At 46.1% G+C, this 21629-nt stretch overlaps 1 protein-coding gene across 1 annotated transcript in view; it reads right to left on the reverse strand.

Moving 5' to 3' along the window:
- PASD1 (PAS domain containing repressor 1) overlaps positions 1-21629 on the reverse strand; it is a 114216-nt gene that overhangs the window by 57922 nt on the left and 34665 nt on the right. The window lies entirely within an intron of this gene.

The raw sequence follows: 21629 nt of genomic DNA on the forward strand, positions 1-21629 counted from the left end.
CTTGCTGCTCTCCCCGCCAGGCGCTCGGCACCAATTCCATGCCCGACACGAGCTGCGCTTTGAGTCATCCCATACCATGAGTCACTGATTTAACATTTGCTGCTTCCTTCCTCATACGACTTTTTTTTTTTTTTTTAAATTTTCATCATCCCTTTCTCTACTGTCATTACCTTCCCTCCTCCCCAGGGCCGGTGGGTTGCTCCTTCCTGCGACACCAGCCGTGCCCCACTGCGGGTGAGGGACCACTTGTCCCCCCCCCGTGCCATCGGTTGATGCTCAGTGCTGGGGCTTTGATTTACTCTCCTCTTGTCTCTGGAAGACACTAAGAGCTGTGGTGGCATCAAGACAGGCCTGCAGCCTCCTGTTTCTCTGCTCAAGGTGCCCCCGGTGGGGCTGGGGGCGGGGGGGTGTGGGGGGCACTGGCTGGTGCCACAGCTGGGGGGGATCTGGGGGACCGCGGGGCTTGGGGCACCGCGTGGGTCCTGCCAGCAGCTGCATGATGTCATCCCCTTCCCAAACCGAGTGCGCTCGCTCTTACCAACAAGTTAGGGCTTTTTTGGTGGGTATTTTGCAGGGGTTTGTGTTTCCCTCCCCCCACCCCTTCAACTCCTCTTGGAAAACTGCTCCTCAACCTGTGCGATGCTGGGAGCTCCGCTCCTCCCAGGAGTGTGTGGCTGCCCAGTAGCCCCTTCCCACAGCTGGCATACCTGACCCCTGGCTTTTCTTGCTCAGCCAAAATTCCTGTTCCTCTCCCAGCCTTTGCTGTGCCGGAGAAAGGGGCAGGCAGGCAGCCTGCCTGCATGGCCAGGTCCCCCGCATGTGCCACTGTCCTGAAGCATGGGGGACAAAAAGAGAACCAAAAAGGGGACAGCGGACAAAAAGCTTCACTATGAGGTTTTTAATATAAACCCAATGTCACTAAGAAATGGGAAGTGACATTGTTACAGCAATAACCCTGAGGAACATTGGCTGTTATTGATGAAGACAAGAGAAAGGGCACCTTCGCATGGAGTTAGTATTTCTCATTTTCTTTCTTATCAGAGGCAGAGCAAATAGTGTGGCTGTGCTGACTGCCACAAGTGGCAAATCTCATTTTCCCACTCAGTGGATTTTTGAGGCACTCAGCCTCATCACATAGCAACCCTTCCCTTGTTCATGTGGGGAAAGTCCTTCTTGCCCTCTTTCAGGCAAGGTACAAATAAGTATTGAATGCCACCTTTCTCTCCTTTTTCACTTGAGTTAAGGTCTGTCTCTGCAGGCTGCAATGCAGCCCTGTCACCCGAGTGATGGTCACAGAGAGGATGCCCTCGCCCACATACATGGGCGCGCAGATGCACATTTGGGGAGTTAGCTCAGGAGCACAGAGACCACACTCTGCAGCTGAAGCACTTAAGTTTACGCACCCATGGACAGATGCTGTGGGCAGCACAGGCAGGATGTGACCCCAGAGGGGCTGAGGCAGGTTTCCCCCGGGGCACCAAGTGCCACAGTCATTGCCCTGAGCTGTGCTGGAACTGCCCAACCAGGTCTGCACCTGGAACACTTCCATGGCCACCCCCATCCTGCAAGCCCAGCAGGCACAGCAAACAGCATCAACACTCTCTTCTAATAAAGCAAAACACTCAGAAATACCACTTTACATGTTAATTGCAATAACATCATTTTCTAAGCAGAAACCGTGTTTTATTTGAAGTGTTTCAACTAATTCCCCTGCAGCCGCTGGCAGGTAGAGACAGCAGGCTGGGCAGATGCAGGGGCCACTCCTACCATAGCAATGCTTAAAGTTTTCATGTCGATGACTTTAATTACCTCGTTTAGAGAACACACACTCCACTAAGATCCTTTCAAAAGTTAAAAAAGAAGGGGAAATGGGCACTTCTGACACGACAAAACTCACGCATTTCTCAGCGAGCTGCAGCACTAGGCAGCTTTGGCTGTACTCTGCAATGGTTGGCGTAACCTCAGATTTGCTTATATTATTAGTTTTTAACAACGCTGTGTTGCAAAGACATGCCAGCAGCAATAAAACCAAAAGAGAACTGGTTTTGGCCAGAGAGTAAGAACAGCAAAGAATATAAATACATATCTCTGTGTGTGTGTGTGTGCGCCAGGAAGTGTTTGCATTGCACAGCGCTGAGTCGAGAACCAGCCCCAGTACAGGACCAGGCACCTCAGCCTCGTCTCACTCCAGAGCGTGCCCAGAAATTCAACACGATGTTCTCGCTTTTCAACCAGCACTAACCGTGAGTCTTGGAATAACACAAACCAAAAGGAAAGGGAAGACTAGCACCAACAAAGTAGAAAAAATACCTTTGCTTTGATCCGAAGAGGCTGGCCCTGCGTGGGTTTTGCTGTGGCTGTGGGACGCGGCAGCGAGCAGAGGGTTTAAGCGGTGGAGCCCACCCAGCAGCTGCCATGAGAGTGTGTGGACAAGGCTGGCGCCAGCCCCGTTCCCAGCGCTGCCCAGGGCAGGGACACAACGTTCATTGTCGGTGCTATTGCACAACACTGTTGCCTTGACACTGTGTCAGTAAAGATTTTAAACTGCCTCTTTATTAGTCATCCTCGGTTCATTTTAATTGTGCCTGATAAACAGGGCCATTTAACTTTTGTGTTCTAGCGTACGTACTTATCTTGCGCATTTATATCACCTACGAGACTTTCAGTCTTTTCCTGCAGCATCGGTAGATGCAGAGGACCGCGCAGGCCTTGCCATCACAGCCTGCTGGTGTTCCCAGCTGTTCCCTTGCTGCATTTTCAGACCTCTGCTCTCCCAGTGTGGAGATCCCCACAGGTCCTTGATCCTGGCGCTGAGAATGCTCAGGCAGAGGCTTAGGTTAATGCATGAGAACCAGTAAGAAGGGATAGGCTGATTGAAACACACGTTTAATTTTTTTTTGGGATCAAGTGCTGTAGGTGTGTGCTTAACACCACAGGACTCACTTTGATCTTCTCCAAGGACAGAATTTTCTGTGGATTAAATTCTTGCCTCTGAATGATGGTATTGCTTATTTAACAAAATCAAAGTTGAGAGATGAATAAATAATTATTGGATTTAACCTAAAGAATGTAGTTGAAGTTGCTGGAATGTTTTAGTCACATTTACTTGCAACATAAAAATTTACTGCCCAAGAGTCTGCCTATGCAAAGCTCTGTCCCTGCAACTCCTTATCCATTCTTATGTTTGTGAATTCCAAAGTTTCCCTGAAAACTCCTGGAAATAGCAGAGCGTTTTCTTTCTGAGGTATTATGACCTTCCCTCATCCCAAACACTCGCTACGCTTGCGCTGGGAAGAAGGAAGTGCGCTTTGGCCAGATACAACTGCCACCTGTAAGAGAACGGCAGGCAGGCTTCCCACAGCTTCCCCGGCACCGCCGAGCACTGCTGGCATCGCTGCTGTGCTGCCGGGACTGTTTGCTTGGAGCTCACATCTCTGCTTCAAGCAACGCCCCACAGTTATTAGAGTCCTTCTCCCTGTGCAGATGCATCTGTTCTCTGGGATTATATAGTTTCAGCTTTGTTTTCCCCCTTTAAAAAGACTCAGAAATAAAATTCAGGTTTGCACTACAACCATGTGAGAAGATGGGTAAAATCCCATTCTCATTTAAGTTCAGAAAAAGGAACGGAAACTCCATTAAAGGCAGAGCAAAACCCACATTTACTCCAGTGTGAACAGGATTTCCCCCTTAGCATAAAATCTTCATCCCTGTGGGCTGGAAGGAGCTACTTGCTTCCTACCTAGCATCTTTGAGCACCACATTGAATCTTTATGCAACTGCTTAAAAGTATTAGAAATATAAATGAGTTAATCACCATTTATGACAAAATTCCACCTAAGCTTTTGAGAACCAACTGGAATATTTTCATTTCCATCATCCAGCACCTTATTTTGTAGAAAATTATTTAAGACTGCTCTTGTAGAGGCAAGATTGGTATCCAAATTTTGTGTGCATCTAGGGCCCTGTTATTTCCTTTTGCTGGAGTAATAGCATGGCCTGATAAACGCATTGATTTGAAAAGCTGACAGGTGCCCAAGTCAGAGATCTGGCCAGGAAAAAGGAGTAAAAGAATACTTTTAATGTGGCTGATCATACGTTCCACAATAATTATTATTTTTATAAAGGAAAAAGTGTTCTCTCTTAACTGCAGTAAAATATTCTTTGGTAAGTATTCTTGTGATCTGTTATTCTGCCTGACTCAAAGAAGTAGGGAAAAAAAGACTTGCACAAACAAGAATATGGGTACCTTCTTCTGCCTGTATCCTTCCATGAGAGCATACACTGAGTCTAAGGCTCTTTGACCGCATTTTAGCTTGATCCCACATGATAATGTACCTATGAATTAATTTTCTTTGATGCTGGATTCCTATCTTCTGGAGACTGTGCTGAAGACAAATTCAGGCTGCTGCATTTAAATATGGGTTAAGTGGGCACAGGCAATAATCACCTCTGGTTAGTATAATCAGCTACTGAGGGGCTTTATGAACAGAGATATAAAACAGAAACTTAATAATAATTATGCTAAAGGCCCAGATCCCCCTGAATTCAGCAGTCAGAGGATAAATGGGCAGAAGGAGCACCACCGGACAATGGCAACAGCTGTAGCGTCACCCGTGGACGAAGCACAGAAGAACAGGCAAGTCAGTGCAAAATGACTGTCCATCATCTGCAAGTGCATCCTTCCTAATAAATCACAGTTGTTACTAATTAGCACATTATAGCCACCTTCATAAACATGGATGTTTCCTATTAATACTTCTGCTGATGCTGAGCTTCATTCATACAAGGCAGTAACACTTTAAAGCTTCTCCCTGGTATTTGCCCATTCTTAGTTACTTGATCCCACACGTGGCTGTTCGGAATTCTGCGGGTCAGCTATTCCTTGCACTGAAAAGCTTCTACTTGTCCTTTCTGGCTTTTTCCCAGAGCTGCAGCAACACTAACATTGTCACCTGATGGAGTTTTCAACGTCGTGAGTTAGAGCCACAATGTCTGACTGCAAGACAAGAAGCAACGTGCTCCTGGCCAACCATGGTAGAGAGAAAGCTGTCCTTGTCACCTGGTCTTCCTACTATAGCCCAGGGCCTGACCAGACCCCCGAGCTGCACAGGGTGACAAAGGACACGAGCTGGGAGGGTGCAGCAGGCTGTGCTGGGACCTGGGACAGGAGCTGCCTCCACCTGTAGGCACCATCCTGGCTGCCTCCCAGCTACTGCCATTCCTCTCCCTTGCTCTGCCAGGACTGGTCTGCAGCCAGAGGGCTCCCAACTACATCCTAATCTCCTTTGGAAACTGGGTAACTGGGACGGAGAGTGGCATTAGGCTGGCTGTGACCTGAAGGCCCCAGCACCGCAGTTCCATGCCCCGCTCACCCTCCACGCAGCCTTGCTGGTGGGGAGCCCTTCCTCTGCAAACCCGCGGGCAACGGGGTGCTGAGGGAACCTGTTGCCTGATTTTACTTTGTAAGGAAAGTAAAATCTTCCTCTTCAGGGCACAGTGACCAGCGCAGTCCTTCCCCAGCTCTGCAGCTTTGTACAAGACATCAATATCAAGACCACTGAAGACCACGGAAGGATGCAGTAGAAAGCAGACGGGGGCCTTTACATTTAGAAGACTGCGGGGTTGGCAGTCTCGCCAACCTGATTAGCAAAGGCTGAAAAAACAATACGTCTGTGTCTGTGTATTTATCTGATACCATGCAAACTCACTCACCGCAACAGTTGCATGTACTTAACCCCCGAGGAACTACACCAGGTGTAGTTTGACAGTCAATCAGATTATAAATGTCAAGCGGTGGCTTCTTCAGCACAAGCTGTGCTGGTGGTTCTTTAGAAAAAAATGAGCAGCCTGAGATTGTATCAAGGGACAGCTGTTAGCACAAGGCAGACACTAAAAAGGACAGGAGCCCAGAGCACAACCCCCAGGGCACAGATCTCCAAACACCTCCCTGAATGGTCTTTTAGGATACACAGGAAGGAAAATGTGTGTCCTTGGTCCCAAGTGCACCGAAGTCAATAGGGTTTGTGGGTAACTTCCACTGTTTTTCTTCTGTCTTTTTTGAAAACACAGAAACCTTCTAAATAAATTCATAAATGCGTAAAACAAGGGGCCTGGTATTCAACCGAGATTTTACCCTGGGAGCAGGATGGACTGAAAGCGTCATGTGTTGCAGATGCTCTGCTCATACCTAAACAAAAGCAAGTTAAAACGCAAGTCTGCAAGACTATCACTCTGATAATCGAAGTACCACTAAATGATACTGAAATGTGTGGAAAAATATTCAGAAATGTGTGGGATGTTACTGCACTCTCTCTACTTACAGAAATGCACATGGTTTTTCTGGGCACAGGGGAGGTGCTGAACACCATCAATGAATTGACTGTGATGCTAAAAACCAGTATTACGTGACAGATGTAGTCTAAAAGCAGTGTTGCAAAAAGCCAGTCCTAATAAGTGGAAACAAACCCCGACTGACCTGGTGAAATTGGTTTCTATTATGCAGCTATAAGTGACTGATCATATTTCTGCGTGTCTGCAGAAAACGAGTATGCAAGACAGTTGGAATTTCCTCATCTAAACAGAAATACCAAGATCAGCTTTGGTCAGGGCTTTGAACAAGGGGCTGGGACTGGAGAGAGATGCTGTCTGGTGAATGCACTTGCCATGAAACTCAGGACACATTTTGCAGAAGCAAGATCTGTGGGAAATTGATTGGATTTTTTTCCTTTGAACAGTTTGTCTCTTTTCTTGGCTGGTCCACTCCACATCACGAAACCCCCTCTGCCTTCTTACCCCAGGGGAGCATCCACCTTCTGTTGCAAGCCAAGCAGCACTTTCCCAGTACATTTGCGAGCAGCCAGATGAACCCAAGGAGGTTTTTGGTTTGGGCTGGGTTTTTTGTTTGTTTGGGGTTTTGTTTTGGGGTTTTGGTTTGTTTGTGGGGTTATTATTTTTTTAGGGTTTGTTTTTTTTTTTTTTTTCAGAAAAATGGTTCCTAGTTGCTTTGCACTAACCAACTTCTGTCAAGTTGCAGTGTTTCTCACAGATGTCATCTACCTTCGTACCCAATTTTGCCTTCAGCAAGGTACACAAACAACATGGTTCTGCAGAGCAGAGCCCAGGGCTTCTCAGAGCACCACAAACCACTGTTTAGGAAAATGCTAGCTCACAAGAAATTTCTTTTCATTAAAGCGAAAGACTGTCCTGCTTTGGAGCATTATTGCTATTATGGTGACATCTTCTAATTCCCCCCAGTTTCTATCCCCTCCTTATCCATTTAATACATCTGCCACCTGCCCTTAACACTGGTGGTGGTGCTAGTTTGCAGAATAACAAGTCACTTCAACTAAGGAAAAACAAGACAGAGAGACTCCAAAAATAAAAAAAAAACCAAAGCACATTGTTTCCTGTAGAGCTTCAGTGCTTTCACTTGCAGAACTTGGGTTGACCTGCATTAGACAGCACTTGCACAAAGCGCTACAAAACCAGCACTCACTGCGGCTTTGCTGCATCATCATCATCATCTCCTTCAGTTAATTCAGACACCATGCAGTAGTATGTTCGCGGTGCAGATAGTGTCACTCGCGTAGCAACTAGTGGGTGAATCATAACGAAACTATGAAGAGGAAACATCACAAACGGAAGGAAAAGCTTGCTTTTCAGTGGAGTGTTTCATCTACAGAAGGGTGCTCGAGTTAAGGATGCTGGTGAGAGAATGAACTTGTGCCCTGGTCAGTTAATGCAGTTTTTTTATGCAGTTATTTACTGGTTCTGTTGCTATGGGGAATACGAATACTCGCCATGACAACTGCAGCAGAGCATGGTGCACAATCCACTTCACACAGAGCATCTTCTTAAGGAACTGCTCCCATGCATACATCCTAAAAAATCCTGTGTCCTTGAGAGCAATTCTGTGTGGGTTTTCAGGCAGAGTGATTAATTCTTCTGCATTTTTCAGCAGAATATGGCCTGGTGTCTAATATTAGTTATTACTTGGTTCTTACATAGCCCTTTCAGTATTACATCTAAAAGTACTTTGCAAAGATAATCCTTACAAAAAAACCCCCCAAAACTCTGCTTTTTTTACAAATGAGCAATTTAGGCAAAAAATTTCACAGGGCCCCACAGCACGGCAGAATAAGGACTGGCATTTGCACCCATGTCGCTTGGGCCAGCGCGTTAGGGTAACAGGAGCATGGCTTCCATGGCAACAGGGTGGGATGATCCGATGAACTCTGCAGCCAAAATCTGCACCATCAGGGCAGACTGGCTGCTGGGGAAGACTTCAGTGAGCTCTGGGCATCCGCACCTCTGATAATACAGGAGCAGCACCCCACAGCGCTCTCCCTTGCTCCCTGGTTTGTGGTGTACCCGGGTGACTGCAGGCTCCCGACTGCTGGATGCTGTGGGCAGGCTTGGGGATGGAGGGCACTCCCTGTGTCAGCCAGCGCGCTGCTGGGAAAGAATTACACGCCCTGTAACATTTTGTTCCAGAAGATGTTTCTGGAAACATCCTTCCCCATTCGCAAGGAGGGGTTACGCATGCTGCTGCTGATCCGAGTTGCGCACATTGAAATAAAGCACGCTTTGTCCTTGTTTTGTTCACCCTGGTCAACCCGCAGCTCCAAACCCGCTGCAAGCCCACGTGTCGCTTTGGCAGACAGGCTGCCCGCTGCCGAACCACGTGCTGCTCGCTGGGGCAGAGACCCAGTGCTCCTGGGCAGGCATGGGCTGCGAGCTGTGCCAACCAACTCCGCCGAGCCAGGGGGCTGGCTGGCACTCCTTTGGTAAGATGAACTCATGGAAGCCCTGTCCTGCCTTGACCATTAGCGGAACATGGAGTTTTCCAAGTTATTTGCCTTAAAACAATTTCTGGAGCAGGAAAAAAAACCCAAACCCAATAAATTGTGATCAAGAGTTATGAGTAACCTGGAACACAAAGAGTGTGCTCAGAGTAAATATGTGGCTGAGAAAACCATTACCAACCCAGACGATAATCATTCTGGCTGTTTACCTCTTAACCTTGCCAGACATGTTCCAAAGTGCATAAGTGACATCTCTCCTTTATCACAAGGTTTAGCCTAGAGGGAAAGTCTCTCTTTTAGTCACCGACGTTAACCATGTTGCTTTTGGCATTGGATCTATTTCCCAACTTTAAAAAACAGCATTGACAACTTTTTTCCACTGTTTAATTTGTGTAGTCACAGTAATTAAATATGAATCTTCAAACATTGCTTGACATATTGCGGATTTATCATCAGTGAAACAGTCTTCTGCACATTTCCATAATTGCTGCTGTTCAGAACAAAATGGCTATGTACTGAAAGACTGACAATTTTCTTCTTTTGGTTAACTTCTCATTTGTTTGCCCTCTTGGCAGTGCTGTATGGCAGTTTCATTTCATAATTAAATTATTTTCCATTGCATATGGAGGCAATAGTTTACTTTCCAAATTTTTTCTTTCCTTTTTTTTTTTTTATTTTACATTGTTTCTTCAGATGTAGAGTACAATATGTACTGCAAGGAGCCAACACATCCTTTAACAGCATCTTATGAAACACCATTCATGCGCTGCCTCAGCTGAGTAACAGAGAAATATAAATCGCATAGATATTTCATTTGAATATAGTGGCCTTGATAGCCAAGAACGAATTTTGCCCAACTGGTGGCTTTAACCCTTCATGCTTCTTGGGTGGTAAATTTTGCAAAGAGTTTACAGTGACTTCAGGCCTTAGTTCAGATCGAAGGGTTGGGTTTTTTCCATCTCCATGCTGAGCACTTTTACATACCGACTGCCCACCATCTCTGCGTGCTCTCTTAGAAAGGACAAAGACTTACGTTCCCTGGACAGGTCAGTTTTACGGTGAAGAGGAAAGATGAAAGGAAAAGTAATTTCGGGGGACCCATAAACTCTGGCAGGAGCAGCCTGTGTGATTTCCATATCTCAGAGAGTGCCGGGGTGAAGTGCTCTCCATCCCAACTCCCCAAGCAGGCATTTGACTAAATTCTACCTGTCCGTCCATCGTGCTGTTACACAAGCTGTCTTAATAGTCTCTGCTTAACTGTTCACATGTTTGTATCTGCTCAGAAACCCTTCTGGCTGTCTTCCTTTCAGTAAATAAGTATGTAGCTTCTTGTGAACAAAGCCTTATCAGATTGAACAAGCCTCTTGGGAACATCTGAGGTATGAGAACTAGAACAAAAAAACTGCAGGCAGGTTGAAATACTTAAAGTGATAAGAAGCCCCCAATGAATTTTTTCACTGAAAATCAGGATTTCATTCTAGGGGCCAGGTTACCTTTGCTCCCTATTAAAGATGAGAAAGGAAGACGCCGTTCCTGTTGTGTGTGCCTTTTGTAAACCCCCAGCAAGCACAGCTGGCAGTGGCACACCACCCTGCTAGTTCTGGGTGCTCTCAGGTGAGCCCCAGCATTCCTCAACACATCTGGTGGATGGTGCTGTGAGCCTAGGTGCCTCCAGGGATAGTGGTGGGACTAAAGGAGAAAAGGGGTTAAAAACATGCCCGTGGTGTTAGGAGAGAGCAAGGAGTTTTGCCCAGCCATGATTAAGCACAAGCTCTCAGCTGCCTGCCCCGGTGTGCCCAGCACCACCGCTGGTGCCTGTGCTGGAGCCAGAGCTCCTGGTCCCAGCAGCCCTGCAGCTCCTGCCCTCCTGGGGGGATAACACAGCACGTGGTCTCGTGAGGCTCCTGCCCGACTCATCACACATCTCAGCGTGTCATCACAGCCCTTGAGAGCAGGGAGAGCAGCTCTTAATTTCACAGGAGTCAGATCAGTCCTTTTCTTTGAAAAGCAGCTTTCATCACAGATTAGTGACTGTGAGATCATGGCTTTTTTCTTTCTTTCCTTTTTTTTTTTTTTTTCTTTTTAATCTTCAGGCTTCAGTACACAAGGTTAGAGTCACAACCTGTGGTGGGGATGGGCAAGCCTCAACTTTTCAACAGGTGTCCTCTAAAAGGACCTACAGCCTGAGGGACTGAACTGATTGACTTAGTAATTTCCTGCTTGCCAAGGCAAGTCACACTGTCCACATGGACATCAGGCACTTTTGCTATCACTGATCAAAACACACTGGGGCCAGAGAGCAATGAAATGATCTCTTGAGGAACATGTCCCACTCCTCCCTCCATGAGGACACTGCAGATCTTCCCATGCATGGCCAACATTCAGCTGCACGTTTCTATTTCAGGTCTCAGCTTCTGGAGCTGGCTGGAGCGGTTGATCGGCTTACCTACTGTCTTGCTTGAACGAGGGCAAGCTGGCTGTGACCCAACCCAGATAAGTCTAAGGTTGTGCTGACAGGCTGGGGAAGAGAGGGAGCTGGGACAACTTCTGTTCTCTGTGAGGATAGTTTGATTTTTATTGCTCAGATTTTTGGACTCAGGGACCTCAGTGGACCAGCTTCTGCCCTGCCAATTATAAGAAGAACCAAGGCTGGTCTTGCTTTTTGGGGGCTGGTTTTCTGGATCAGAAGGTGGAGCCCACTCATTTGAACATGGGATTTTCCTATACAAAGTCATCTTGAGAGTGGGCTTCAAATGTCCACACCACCCTCATAACTACATCTGCACCAGGAATGATGCAAGCTTTCCTTTGACCAGGTAGAAGCAGCAGCCTGAATGCACAGCTTCCCCTGTTCACAAAGGCTGCAGCATTGAGGGACTGCACAATAAATGAAAATAAGAGGCAACAGCATTTTAATCCTGTGTACAGGGTGCTGGAAATGTGGATATCCACAGGACAGACTTCATCCCGAGGCTGACTGGCAGAGCTGAGGCATCCAAGGTAGTGTTTATTTGTCATCCTTGGAAGAGTAGTTTTCTCCTTTATGCAGCCTTTCTGCTGCTCGCAACTACAAAGGGACTTAATGGCTCTGTATTGGGACCTTTCCTTATCCAGATGACTGTAAGCAAATGAATATTTTGATTGATCTAATAGACAAGAGCCCAGATGCAATGCTAGAAACAAATACCGAATTTTTGACGGAGCAAAACTGCTTAGGTGCGGCTCACTGCCTCCTGGTGATGGCTAATTTGAACGTGACCTCTAAGACTGAGGAGAGTTGCCTTGGAGAGCTTTTTGGAATCATACAAACTGTTGACTAGTAAAGGTGAGACATTAAACTTTGCGTAAGTCTGACACTTGTAAAAATAAAGCTAAACAACCAGGTGGTATTTTTTTCATTCCAAAACTGGTATTGCTTACGCTTCCCAGAGGAATTGGAAAGGTGTCCCCTTCTTCACGAAGTCTGGCAGGGAAAGAATTTCCTCGTATTTTCTGAAAATCCTCTCAGAATGGTAATAGAAGAGACCTTTGCTCCTGTGTCCTCATAAAACACATAATGGGCAAAATTTTAAAGGGAACTAAGCCTTTGTGAATATCTATTCCCTTCTCTAACAAGTGCAGGGATGATAACTGCATACGACAAAGCAGCACACTCTTTTAGGCTACCTTGCATGTTGGAGCACTGGGTTTAATTTTTTGGGACTGCAGGACCTGAGCTGTATTTTTAGAATAGCTTGGAAGGTATAACTGAGATTTCCAGCCAGGCGTATGACTGCATTTTGTGTGCAATTTACAAATGGGAGAAATTAGAACCATCGCCTTCAACTGAACAAAAAGACAACAGAAATCTTCAGGCAGAATTCTCTTCTCAGATCTACCCACGCAGCACACGGGGATGGCAAAGAAAGGCATCCTCTGTGCCGCTTGCAGAGAGAATGCAGCATGAAAACAGATGCCCAAAGCACATAAATTAGAAGAATATATTTAGCCTAGAAGTGTTTGGGGCTGAGAAGTGATCGTGCAAAATACAAGGTTTTTTGCCAGCATTTTTTTAGTAAATAAGGAAGAGAAATTTATCCTACTTACTATTATAGATAAGCTGTGGAATCAGGGATGAAGGGGTAGCTTCGGGTATGCGCTGAGAGGAAGGAGTACCATGGCATTTAGTATACTCAGGCTCTTAGATCTTCATTTTGAATTTGACAGCCAGTAAATGGAGCAGAGCTTTGAGTTTTCAGTCTTTCTGGTGAAAATCTACTTTCCAGGTAAAGCCCAGGAGTCTGAAACTTGTTCTGTCAGTTTATCAGGTGGAAATCTGCCAATTTGCAGTGAAAGGTGATACATACAGCTTCAGAGGGCTTGATTGTTCCATTTGAGGGAACTACGTGAGCATGTGAAACATCGTTTCCCACGTACCACGCTGCTATTACCTGTTGTTACCACCCTGCCAAGTGGAGTACTGTTCTCACTCTTTATCCTTAAAGAATAGACTTCTAGATGTTGCTACAGCACCATGAGTTTGCCAGGTATGCAGTTCATTGCTAATTGCAGGAACGTATTTCAAGCACTGTCAAAATTAATCAATATCTTTCAATTTGGGACACAATCAGACTAGACTGAGAGTATAACATCGGCAGTCTTGAGCAGCCTATCATTATCCTTCTCTAAAAGGATGAGTTGAGACACCTAAATGCATTAGGTGAACAAATTACAGAGGACACTAAAGCAAAATAAATATCATATATTCAGAACAGAGCACACATTTTCTAGTTATTTGATCCACTCCATTCCAGAATAAAACTAATAGACCCAATCCTGAAATTGTTATGTAGAAAATACCTCCACAATGTAACTACAACACTGAACACAGGCCTTTCATTGCAAAAGTATTCAAAATTCAACACACCATTAACATTTATATTATAATAGCTATTCAGCTATTCTTGTATGGGGAAGCCCTCACTAACACTGCTAAGCACTGTGAAGATGGGAGCTACTGTTTCTAAGAGTTGTCATTGTCCTCAATACAATTCTTCTCTTGATGTTCAACGGAAATAACTTCTGTCTCTCATCTAGAATTATTAGAAATTACATGATCTCTTCTCCCATAGATGCAGAACAGAGAGAGGCTTCTAGGATGAATTGTGGTAAAATCTAGCAGGCCTATGACACTTACGAAAGATGTTATTATTCTTCTTCTTATTATATTGCTATTATTGCTGCCATACGCCAGTTGCAGATGGATTAAAACCAGGTTAAGTTTAGTTAAAAAGAAAAAGGCCCCACTGCATTTAGCCTTCCATTATTAACACACTTAGAAAATGGAGCTAAATGTCTGGGGGTTGTTCAAACAGTTCAGACTTTGCAGTCAATGCATAGTTTCATTCATTTATTTTATTAGTTGCTTTTCAGGTAGAAATTCAGTAACTTGAATGTTCTTCAGTCTGAAGTTCAACCCAGTATCCTCAATGCATACCTGCAGCCCTTTGATGTAAGTGCAATCTTAAATCTCTACTTCACACAAGCATAAAGCTAAAAAGATAATGGCAGTGCTATTGCCCTTTGTGTTTCAAGCTCTTTCCATTTTATATAACCCAGCAGCACAAGTAGGCTTTTCTTCTATTGATAATAACTCCAGATGTGGCACAGCCATACGTATGACTAACACACTCAACAATAACATTCACTAAATATATCGGTTAGGAGGGCAACCAAGCACACGGCACCAGCCTACATCACCTCTGGATTTCAGCATCTATGGAACACAGCCATCCACTTGCAGTAAAGGTTCAAAAGTAAAGAAAGATGCAGCCTCCACTACCACAGCTGTTACAGCAAACAAGAGAAGGCTACCTTTGCATTCAGAACATAGTCACTGAATAAGAAAAGTTGAGCTGCTGGAATAGTTTTTTGATCTGTACTTGTTTGGGTCAGCCTCGCAGCAACTATGAGTGTGCCTTTGCTCTTCACTTTCCCCACATGCTTCACTCTGTTTCACACCTGTTTGGTAGAGCTTCTAGTTTTCTTGTTAAATTCATTTTTGTTACCAAAAAAATGCAGTTTTAGATAAAGACATAGAAAGAAAAATGATACTGGATCCCCATGGCAACAATTTGTGTGTGTTACCCTGCATGGGGTCTCAGCTCCATTCCTTGGGCCTTAACAGCCCAAATACACAGTGGAGCAGGCAGCGCTATGGCAAACCAGAACTGTAGGAACTGGCCAAGAAGAAGCATCACTGAACATTTAAAACCTCAGCTGGATGAGGGGAACATCCTTTCCTTCAGTAACAGAGGAACAGGGTGATGCATGGCCTGATAAAATGGGCTGGTTTGGTTTGGCTGGCTGTTTCTCTAAATATACCATTATGCCCGGATGAACTGGTAATTTTATTTTCATTGCTCATTACATGTGTTGCTTGAAAGCTGCTCCCCTCAGTCACTGGGCACGGTCCTAGGGGATACTCCAACAGAGCCAGCTCAGGAACTTCTGCTGCTTAACATCCCTTCTCCAAAACCGGGAGCACAGCTCCTCTGCAAAACCACCTCCCCTGCAAAACCAGACCACTTTCACGCCAAGAGGACTGGAGCCCCAGTTTCTTTCCCTTTGTCAGCTCACTGGGGACCTCCATCTCCATGTGCCTGATGAGTCAAACCTGCTCTCCAGGTTTCACTGGGGAAAATGATTACCCTGAGTGGGGAAACCCTGCTCCCCTGAGCTGCCCTGTTCAGGCACTGCTGCAGGCAGGCATCCCCGGCCAGGGCTGACACTTCCCTTGCTCCATCCCCACAGCCGGTTCCCAACCACTCTGTGGAAGGCTATCACGGACTGTGGCACAGCAGCTACTGTATGCAGAGTGGCAGGGAAGCAACCGGTTTGCCTCCCGTCAGAAAGCCACCTGATTTTGCAGGCACGTAAGGCAGGGTGCGCGGGCAGCGCACAGTGTGCTCAGCAGCCGCTCTGCTCCCTCTGGCCTGCCCGCTGCTCAGGGCTGCAGCCAGGTGAGAGGTTTCATCCAGTGACCAGCTGTGGGCATAGTGGGGTTTGCAGTGTTTCTTCACCTATACCAAAAGCCAGTCAAAGAATTTGTGTTTGGACAGATCTGTACCTGCACAAAACCCATCACAGCGAAACTTCAAGGTGGGGGACTCCTGACAAATCACCACATGAGCCATGAGCAAGTGGCTACCAGGTTTACATCTTGCAATATATAACTTGCTGACAGGCAGAACTTCCGTTCCAGGACCACTTTGTCTCTTGGATAAATTCCTCTCCTCTGTGAGGATCCTGCAAACACTTCCTGGGTAGGGAAGTGGACACCAGGAAGACAATGATGATGCATATGGATAAAGCGATCCATGAATTGCTTACCATACAGTGAAGGACACAACTACCCATAGGAAGTTCATAAACACTGCTGTACCAGTGAAGAACACGTCAGAGGGGTCCCTTCCTTGCGGTGTTCCTGCAGAGAACTTCTTGTCTATCAGACAGCCAGTTTTGCACTGGAAAAGACCCTGACAGGATCACAGCCTACACTTTACTCCTTAATCTTCCTGGCCCATTTAGTTAGCCAGAGTTTAATTAAAATTAATACTAGATTCATGGCTGAAATCATGAAGGAGAAGAAATGTGTAAAAAGAACATGCGAAATAAGGACAACTTCTAGGGCCATGAGATTTCCTCTCATCTTTGCTGTCCAAAATTTATTTCAAAGCCTCCAAACACCTCTGACTTATCCAGGTTGGAATTTGGAGGTAGGACAGCTCCGTAAATGCCTTGGGAAATAATACTTAGTAATGGACAAGCCTGAATGAATGAGTCCTCTCACTCCCTTGAGATGTGGGTTTGCCAGCAGGGCCAGAGGTTGTGCAACCCCCGGCAGAGCAGCGGAACGTGCCCCGCTGCAGCACCACCTCAGCCCAGCACAAAGGGAGGTGGCCATTTGTGCCTGTGCAATGGGAAGAAGTGTCCATTCTGAATCAAACTGGAAAACCTCCCTCTCAGCACGCAGGGGCACGCGTGGGCGATGGCTGTGCACGATAGCTTCTGCATGGCTCAGGGAGGGCTGGGACAAGCCTTGGTGCTGTGCTGCGGCTGGCCTTGCACCACGGGCGGTGCAAATCGAACCCCAGTGACACCACCACTCCCTCCGCTCCACGTCTGTACGTGATAACAGCACAGATGGAGAGCAGAGGTACAGTTCTAAAATGTTCCTGCCCTCTCCCCACCCCTTGCTCTAACTGTGCAGCCCGATGGCTGCTGTTTATCAATATTAAGGCACATACCAATCCCCCGTTTAAGATGGATGGGACTGATGGGGCCCAAGCGCACCAGCCCCATGCACACAAAAAAGTTAAGCTGGTTCTAACAGCCGGCAGAAGTTATGGCCTGAGTAATTCATTCAACTACACCGCAGTGCAACTCTACCGTGACATGGGTTTCAAGCGAAAAGAGAGATAATGCTTTGAAAGGCCTCCATGACATGGGAACCTGGGTTCCTCTCACCCTCCGTAAACCACAGGGGGGTGCATTCATCAGAGGGCAGGGACGTACACGCTTCTGAGGAAAGAAAATAGGTGGTTTTTTTGGAAATGACACACACTAACCTTGCTTTTCCAAACACACTGATATATAACCGGAGAAAGTACTCGCTACGAGGAAAATAATGGCTGTTGAATAACTGCCTAGCCAATAGGATCTCCATAAACAGTTATTCAGATATGCCCTGTTCACACCTATCACCAACTAATTGCAACATGACTATAAGATCACCAGGACCGTATTGACATGTGAGGAAGTGATTATGAACACAGAGCTTCCTAAGAAGCAAGGGCTGTCCCACTTTTCACAATGATGTTGGAGAACAGAAATCTCTGCGGAGCTCTAATGGGCTACAGGGGTGAGCTGACAATAAGCGCTCTTTAATTAAGCTCTTTGAGAAAGTCAGGCTCCCACTGGGCTTGTTGTGAGAGCAGCAAAGCTCTTGATTTATAGCAATTCAATGCCCAAGCTTCCTAATACTGATGTAGGACACCAAGTCACCAAGACCTCTTCAGTATAATTAAAGGCAGGATGTGCGTCTGGCTAGTTTATCGCAGCTCTGAACAGGAATGCAGTCGGGTGTATTTTTGGGGTTTGTTCCTGTAGCTTGTATGGCCTATGTTATATCATAGTTTGCACTGGTGTTAGTAAAAGCTGAGTTAATTAGAAAGGGGGAAGAAAGAGTGATGGGGAGATTATTCAGAATCTTCTGAGTTCTGATCATGTCACAAACTTGCTGCAGAGTTGTGAGAAGCCTGAAGCTTCTCTTTGCCTCTCCTAAATGAAGTGGAAAAAATAATTAAGCACATAGGCATGCAGGGGTTAATTATTATGGCTTGATTTTCAGAAATGCTAAGCAAATTTCAACTCATTCCTCACTCTCTTTATCTTTGAAAAATTAGGCCAAACAGTGCTATATTTCTTTGCAGCATTTACAAAGTCTGATATTGCTCCTATACCCTAAATTGATCTTGGCCATCTCATTAGGGTTCTGGGCATTAATGCAGTGCATATGGTGTCTGGATTAACTCATGCCTGAACTACTGCTCAAGCACACAAAGACTGTGACACGCCACCCATTAGCATGGCACACGACCCCTGGCCACTCTATGCTGCCTTTGCACCCGAGGTGGTGCTGCCAGTGTCCATGGCTGGGAGCACCTCTGAGCTAGCCACCCCTTCGAGCTAGCCACCGGCATTTTAGAAAGTCAGCTTGTCTGGGCTTGGAACAGCCCTACAAGGAGGATCTGTTCTGATCCTTGATGAACGACAGTGATCTGTGCAAATTTAATTGGTGTGGGAATTCTAACTTCATCTTCCAGCCATCGACTGTCACTATGCCTTTACCTGCTAAACAGAACTCTCTACTAATAAGTGCTCCTTCTTGGGAATAGGAGCTCCTTCTAGGCTGCAGTTAAGTCAGCCCTAAACCCTTTCTTTGCGAAGCCACCCTGGTGGAAGACTTGGAGTCCTCCACCAACATACAACTTTTCCAGTCCCTCTGTCACTCCTGGTCCTCTGCAGCTTTTCACTACCCTTCTTCAATTAAAGGAAGGCTTGCATCAGCTTTGCCATGAGCATCAAATAACAGCATAAATATAACTTAATATCCCTGTTTGCATTCCTTCTAACTACAGCACCTTGGCTGTTTAACTGTGAGTTGTCTTGTTCAGAGTCATTGCTTTCGACCCTGTGAGCCTACCTTCCCATCTTTGTCTTTTGAAGCATGACTCCACGTTCGTCCGTACTGAAATGACACCTATCTGCTTGCGACAGGTAGCTATTCCCTTTGTATTACCTTACAGGGCTAAATAAAAACAGGAGGAAAATAACTGCACAATTTTAATTGCCATTGCTTTTACTTTTTCATCAGAAAAACTATGTTAATCTTTGAAAAAAACAGAATTTTGGTTTTCTGCTTCGGCGCAAAAATACCATAGGAAAGAAAATGCCAACAACAAAGGTATCTAGATACAATTACAACCCTAGAGGTCACCACTGTGCTGTGGCCAGTGGGACTCTTTTGAGGGTGAAGTCAGTTCCTCTGTGGAGGCCAGTCTGAGGCCTTTGTCCCCCAAATTCTTCAAAAATAGGTTCCCTGCAGCAGGTAGGTTGCTCTTTTACTCAGGATTGAATTTCACTCTGCATGCATATCAGATGAATAGGATTTGGTTCAATGAAAGAGTCTGAAGGGGATTTTTTTTCAAGCTGTGTGATGTGCAAAAACACCCAACCCATCAAGAAGAAAGGCATGAAAAAAACAATAGAGAAACCAAAAGTATAAAAGAGGAATAAAGACATCCTTTGGGATAAGGCAATGGAACACGTGTGGGTGGAAAAGCACACAGGAGAGATATGGAAAGTATTCAAAGAGAAATTACTGTATGCCCAATGGTTATGTGTGCCATTGAGCTATAAATACTTCAGGACTGGAGACAAGGGTAGAATTTATACAAGGAAGTGGAAAAAGTCATCTGATGTAAGGGAAAGCTCTCTAAAAGCACAGGAAAACTGAAACACTCGAGGTGGAGAATGGGGGGGGGGGGGGGGGGGGGGGGGAGACCAGTTAATGATGTGAAGAGAGTAGGTCAAAAGACACGTTTGCTACTTCCACGTATGGGTCTCTAAGTATGCATGTTTGTTAAAATCTTGCTGTTAGTTATCCTGATGCTCACGGTGAAAGAGCGCATTTCAGAAGCAGGCTGCACCACAGAGCTTAGCCTGGCCCTTTGGAGCCACCTTGGCTAAACATCTGGTCATCCTGTGTTTCCCCCATCACTCTCTGGATCCACCCACTGCCTCCTGCACCCTCCTACACTCGACGCTCCGGCAGGTCATGATCACTTTTCTATCCTGTGCTTGTTCAGGATCCAAGGGGTCCAGTGCCCCCACGTGCCCTGAGACCAAGCGGAGCTCTGCCTTACACCACGGGTGCCAAGGCTGGCTGCTGGTACCCCCACAGCTGGTGCACATTCACTTGCTTGCCCAACAGCGCACCTGTCTACTGACACTTGTAAGCAGGAATTTCATGCCCCCAGGTGATGGATGGGATGTAAGTATACCAATAAAATGTTGCAAATCCTGTAACTACCACTACACTTGGAGAAACACCTAAAAGACCTATGCCCAGAGGTGTGAACAACTTCCAGCAAGAATAATTATGCACTTCCTTAAGGAATTCAGGTTCCCCAGGGTAGGATCCATCTCACCCGACTTCAGTCGGTTAAGAGCTCAGTGCTTACTCCCAGCTAATTATGTAGGCTTGCTCATAGAAACAGTGGAGGGAGAGAGGCCCCCTCAAAGACTCCAGCTCTGACTCTCCAATGAAGATTGCATGGAAGGGCCCATCTCCCATCATGGACAAGCAGCTTGTTGGGCAAGTCATGGGTGGCCACCAGGTGACTTCAACCTCATTGCAGCCAATTCTGTTTTCCGTAACAGAAACGGTTGCGCTGCTGTCATATTTTGGGGATGTGTGTCAAGAGCTGAGAAGGAACATTTTAAAGAAGGGGTTGAAGTGTACCTTCGACCCCCCCCCCCCCCCACACCCCCCCCAACCTACCTCATCAGCAGCTGTACGCTGAAGCCCTGTGAAAGTTCATCCCAGCAGGAGAGACTTCACCACCGCTGTCATTTCATGACAGGCAAGTCCCTTTGCTCTCTTTTTAACCATATAGCCTCTGCTGAGTGAAATCAGCCCCCCGTGCAGAAGGAACACGAACCACACGTGCGGTCGTACCTTGCCCTGAGAAGTGGGCACACAACAGCTGAGCACGACTGCCCAGTCTGTGCTCTGTCCTACTTGCTCTGCCACAATTACATAAGCAGCATTTGCCTGGCTCCTACTTTCTGATTTCCTTTCCCTGTTTTCTGATTTTTAGGACACTTTTACTCAAGTTACACTGACCTCTTTTGCAAGAGAGGGTAACATATTTTCTGACTAAAGCCTCTTACCTTTAATAACCCAGCACATTTACTGCCCGAGTCAATAGTTAGACTTGAGAATTCTTTTAATTAGAAAAGCGACCACTCTAATCAATAGCGAAACCTGAAAGCCTCATATAACAGAGAAGCAGCTATGCAGAAATCTAGACCACCCACAAGCAAGGCAGACACCTACAACAAGTGTCATACTCATTTTCTCCTTTTCATTCAGCAGCGGAAAATATGTGAACATATCGCAGGGCATCCAAATGACCCTAAACACAGCCATCTGCAAGAAGCTCTGCTTTAGTTATAGCGGAATAAAAAAAATGGCAGCACCGCTGATATTCAGGCCTG

Source organism: Falco rusticolus, chromosome 14 (assembly GCF_015220075.1).
Source record: "Falco rusticolus isolate bFalRus1 chromosome 14, bFalRus1.pri, whole genome shotgun sequence".
In the NCBI taxonomy this organism is placed as follows: domain Eukaryota; kingdom Metazoa; phylum Chordata; class Aves; order Falconiformes; family Falconidae; genus Falco; species Falco rusticolus.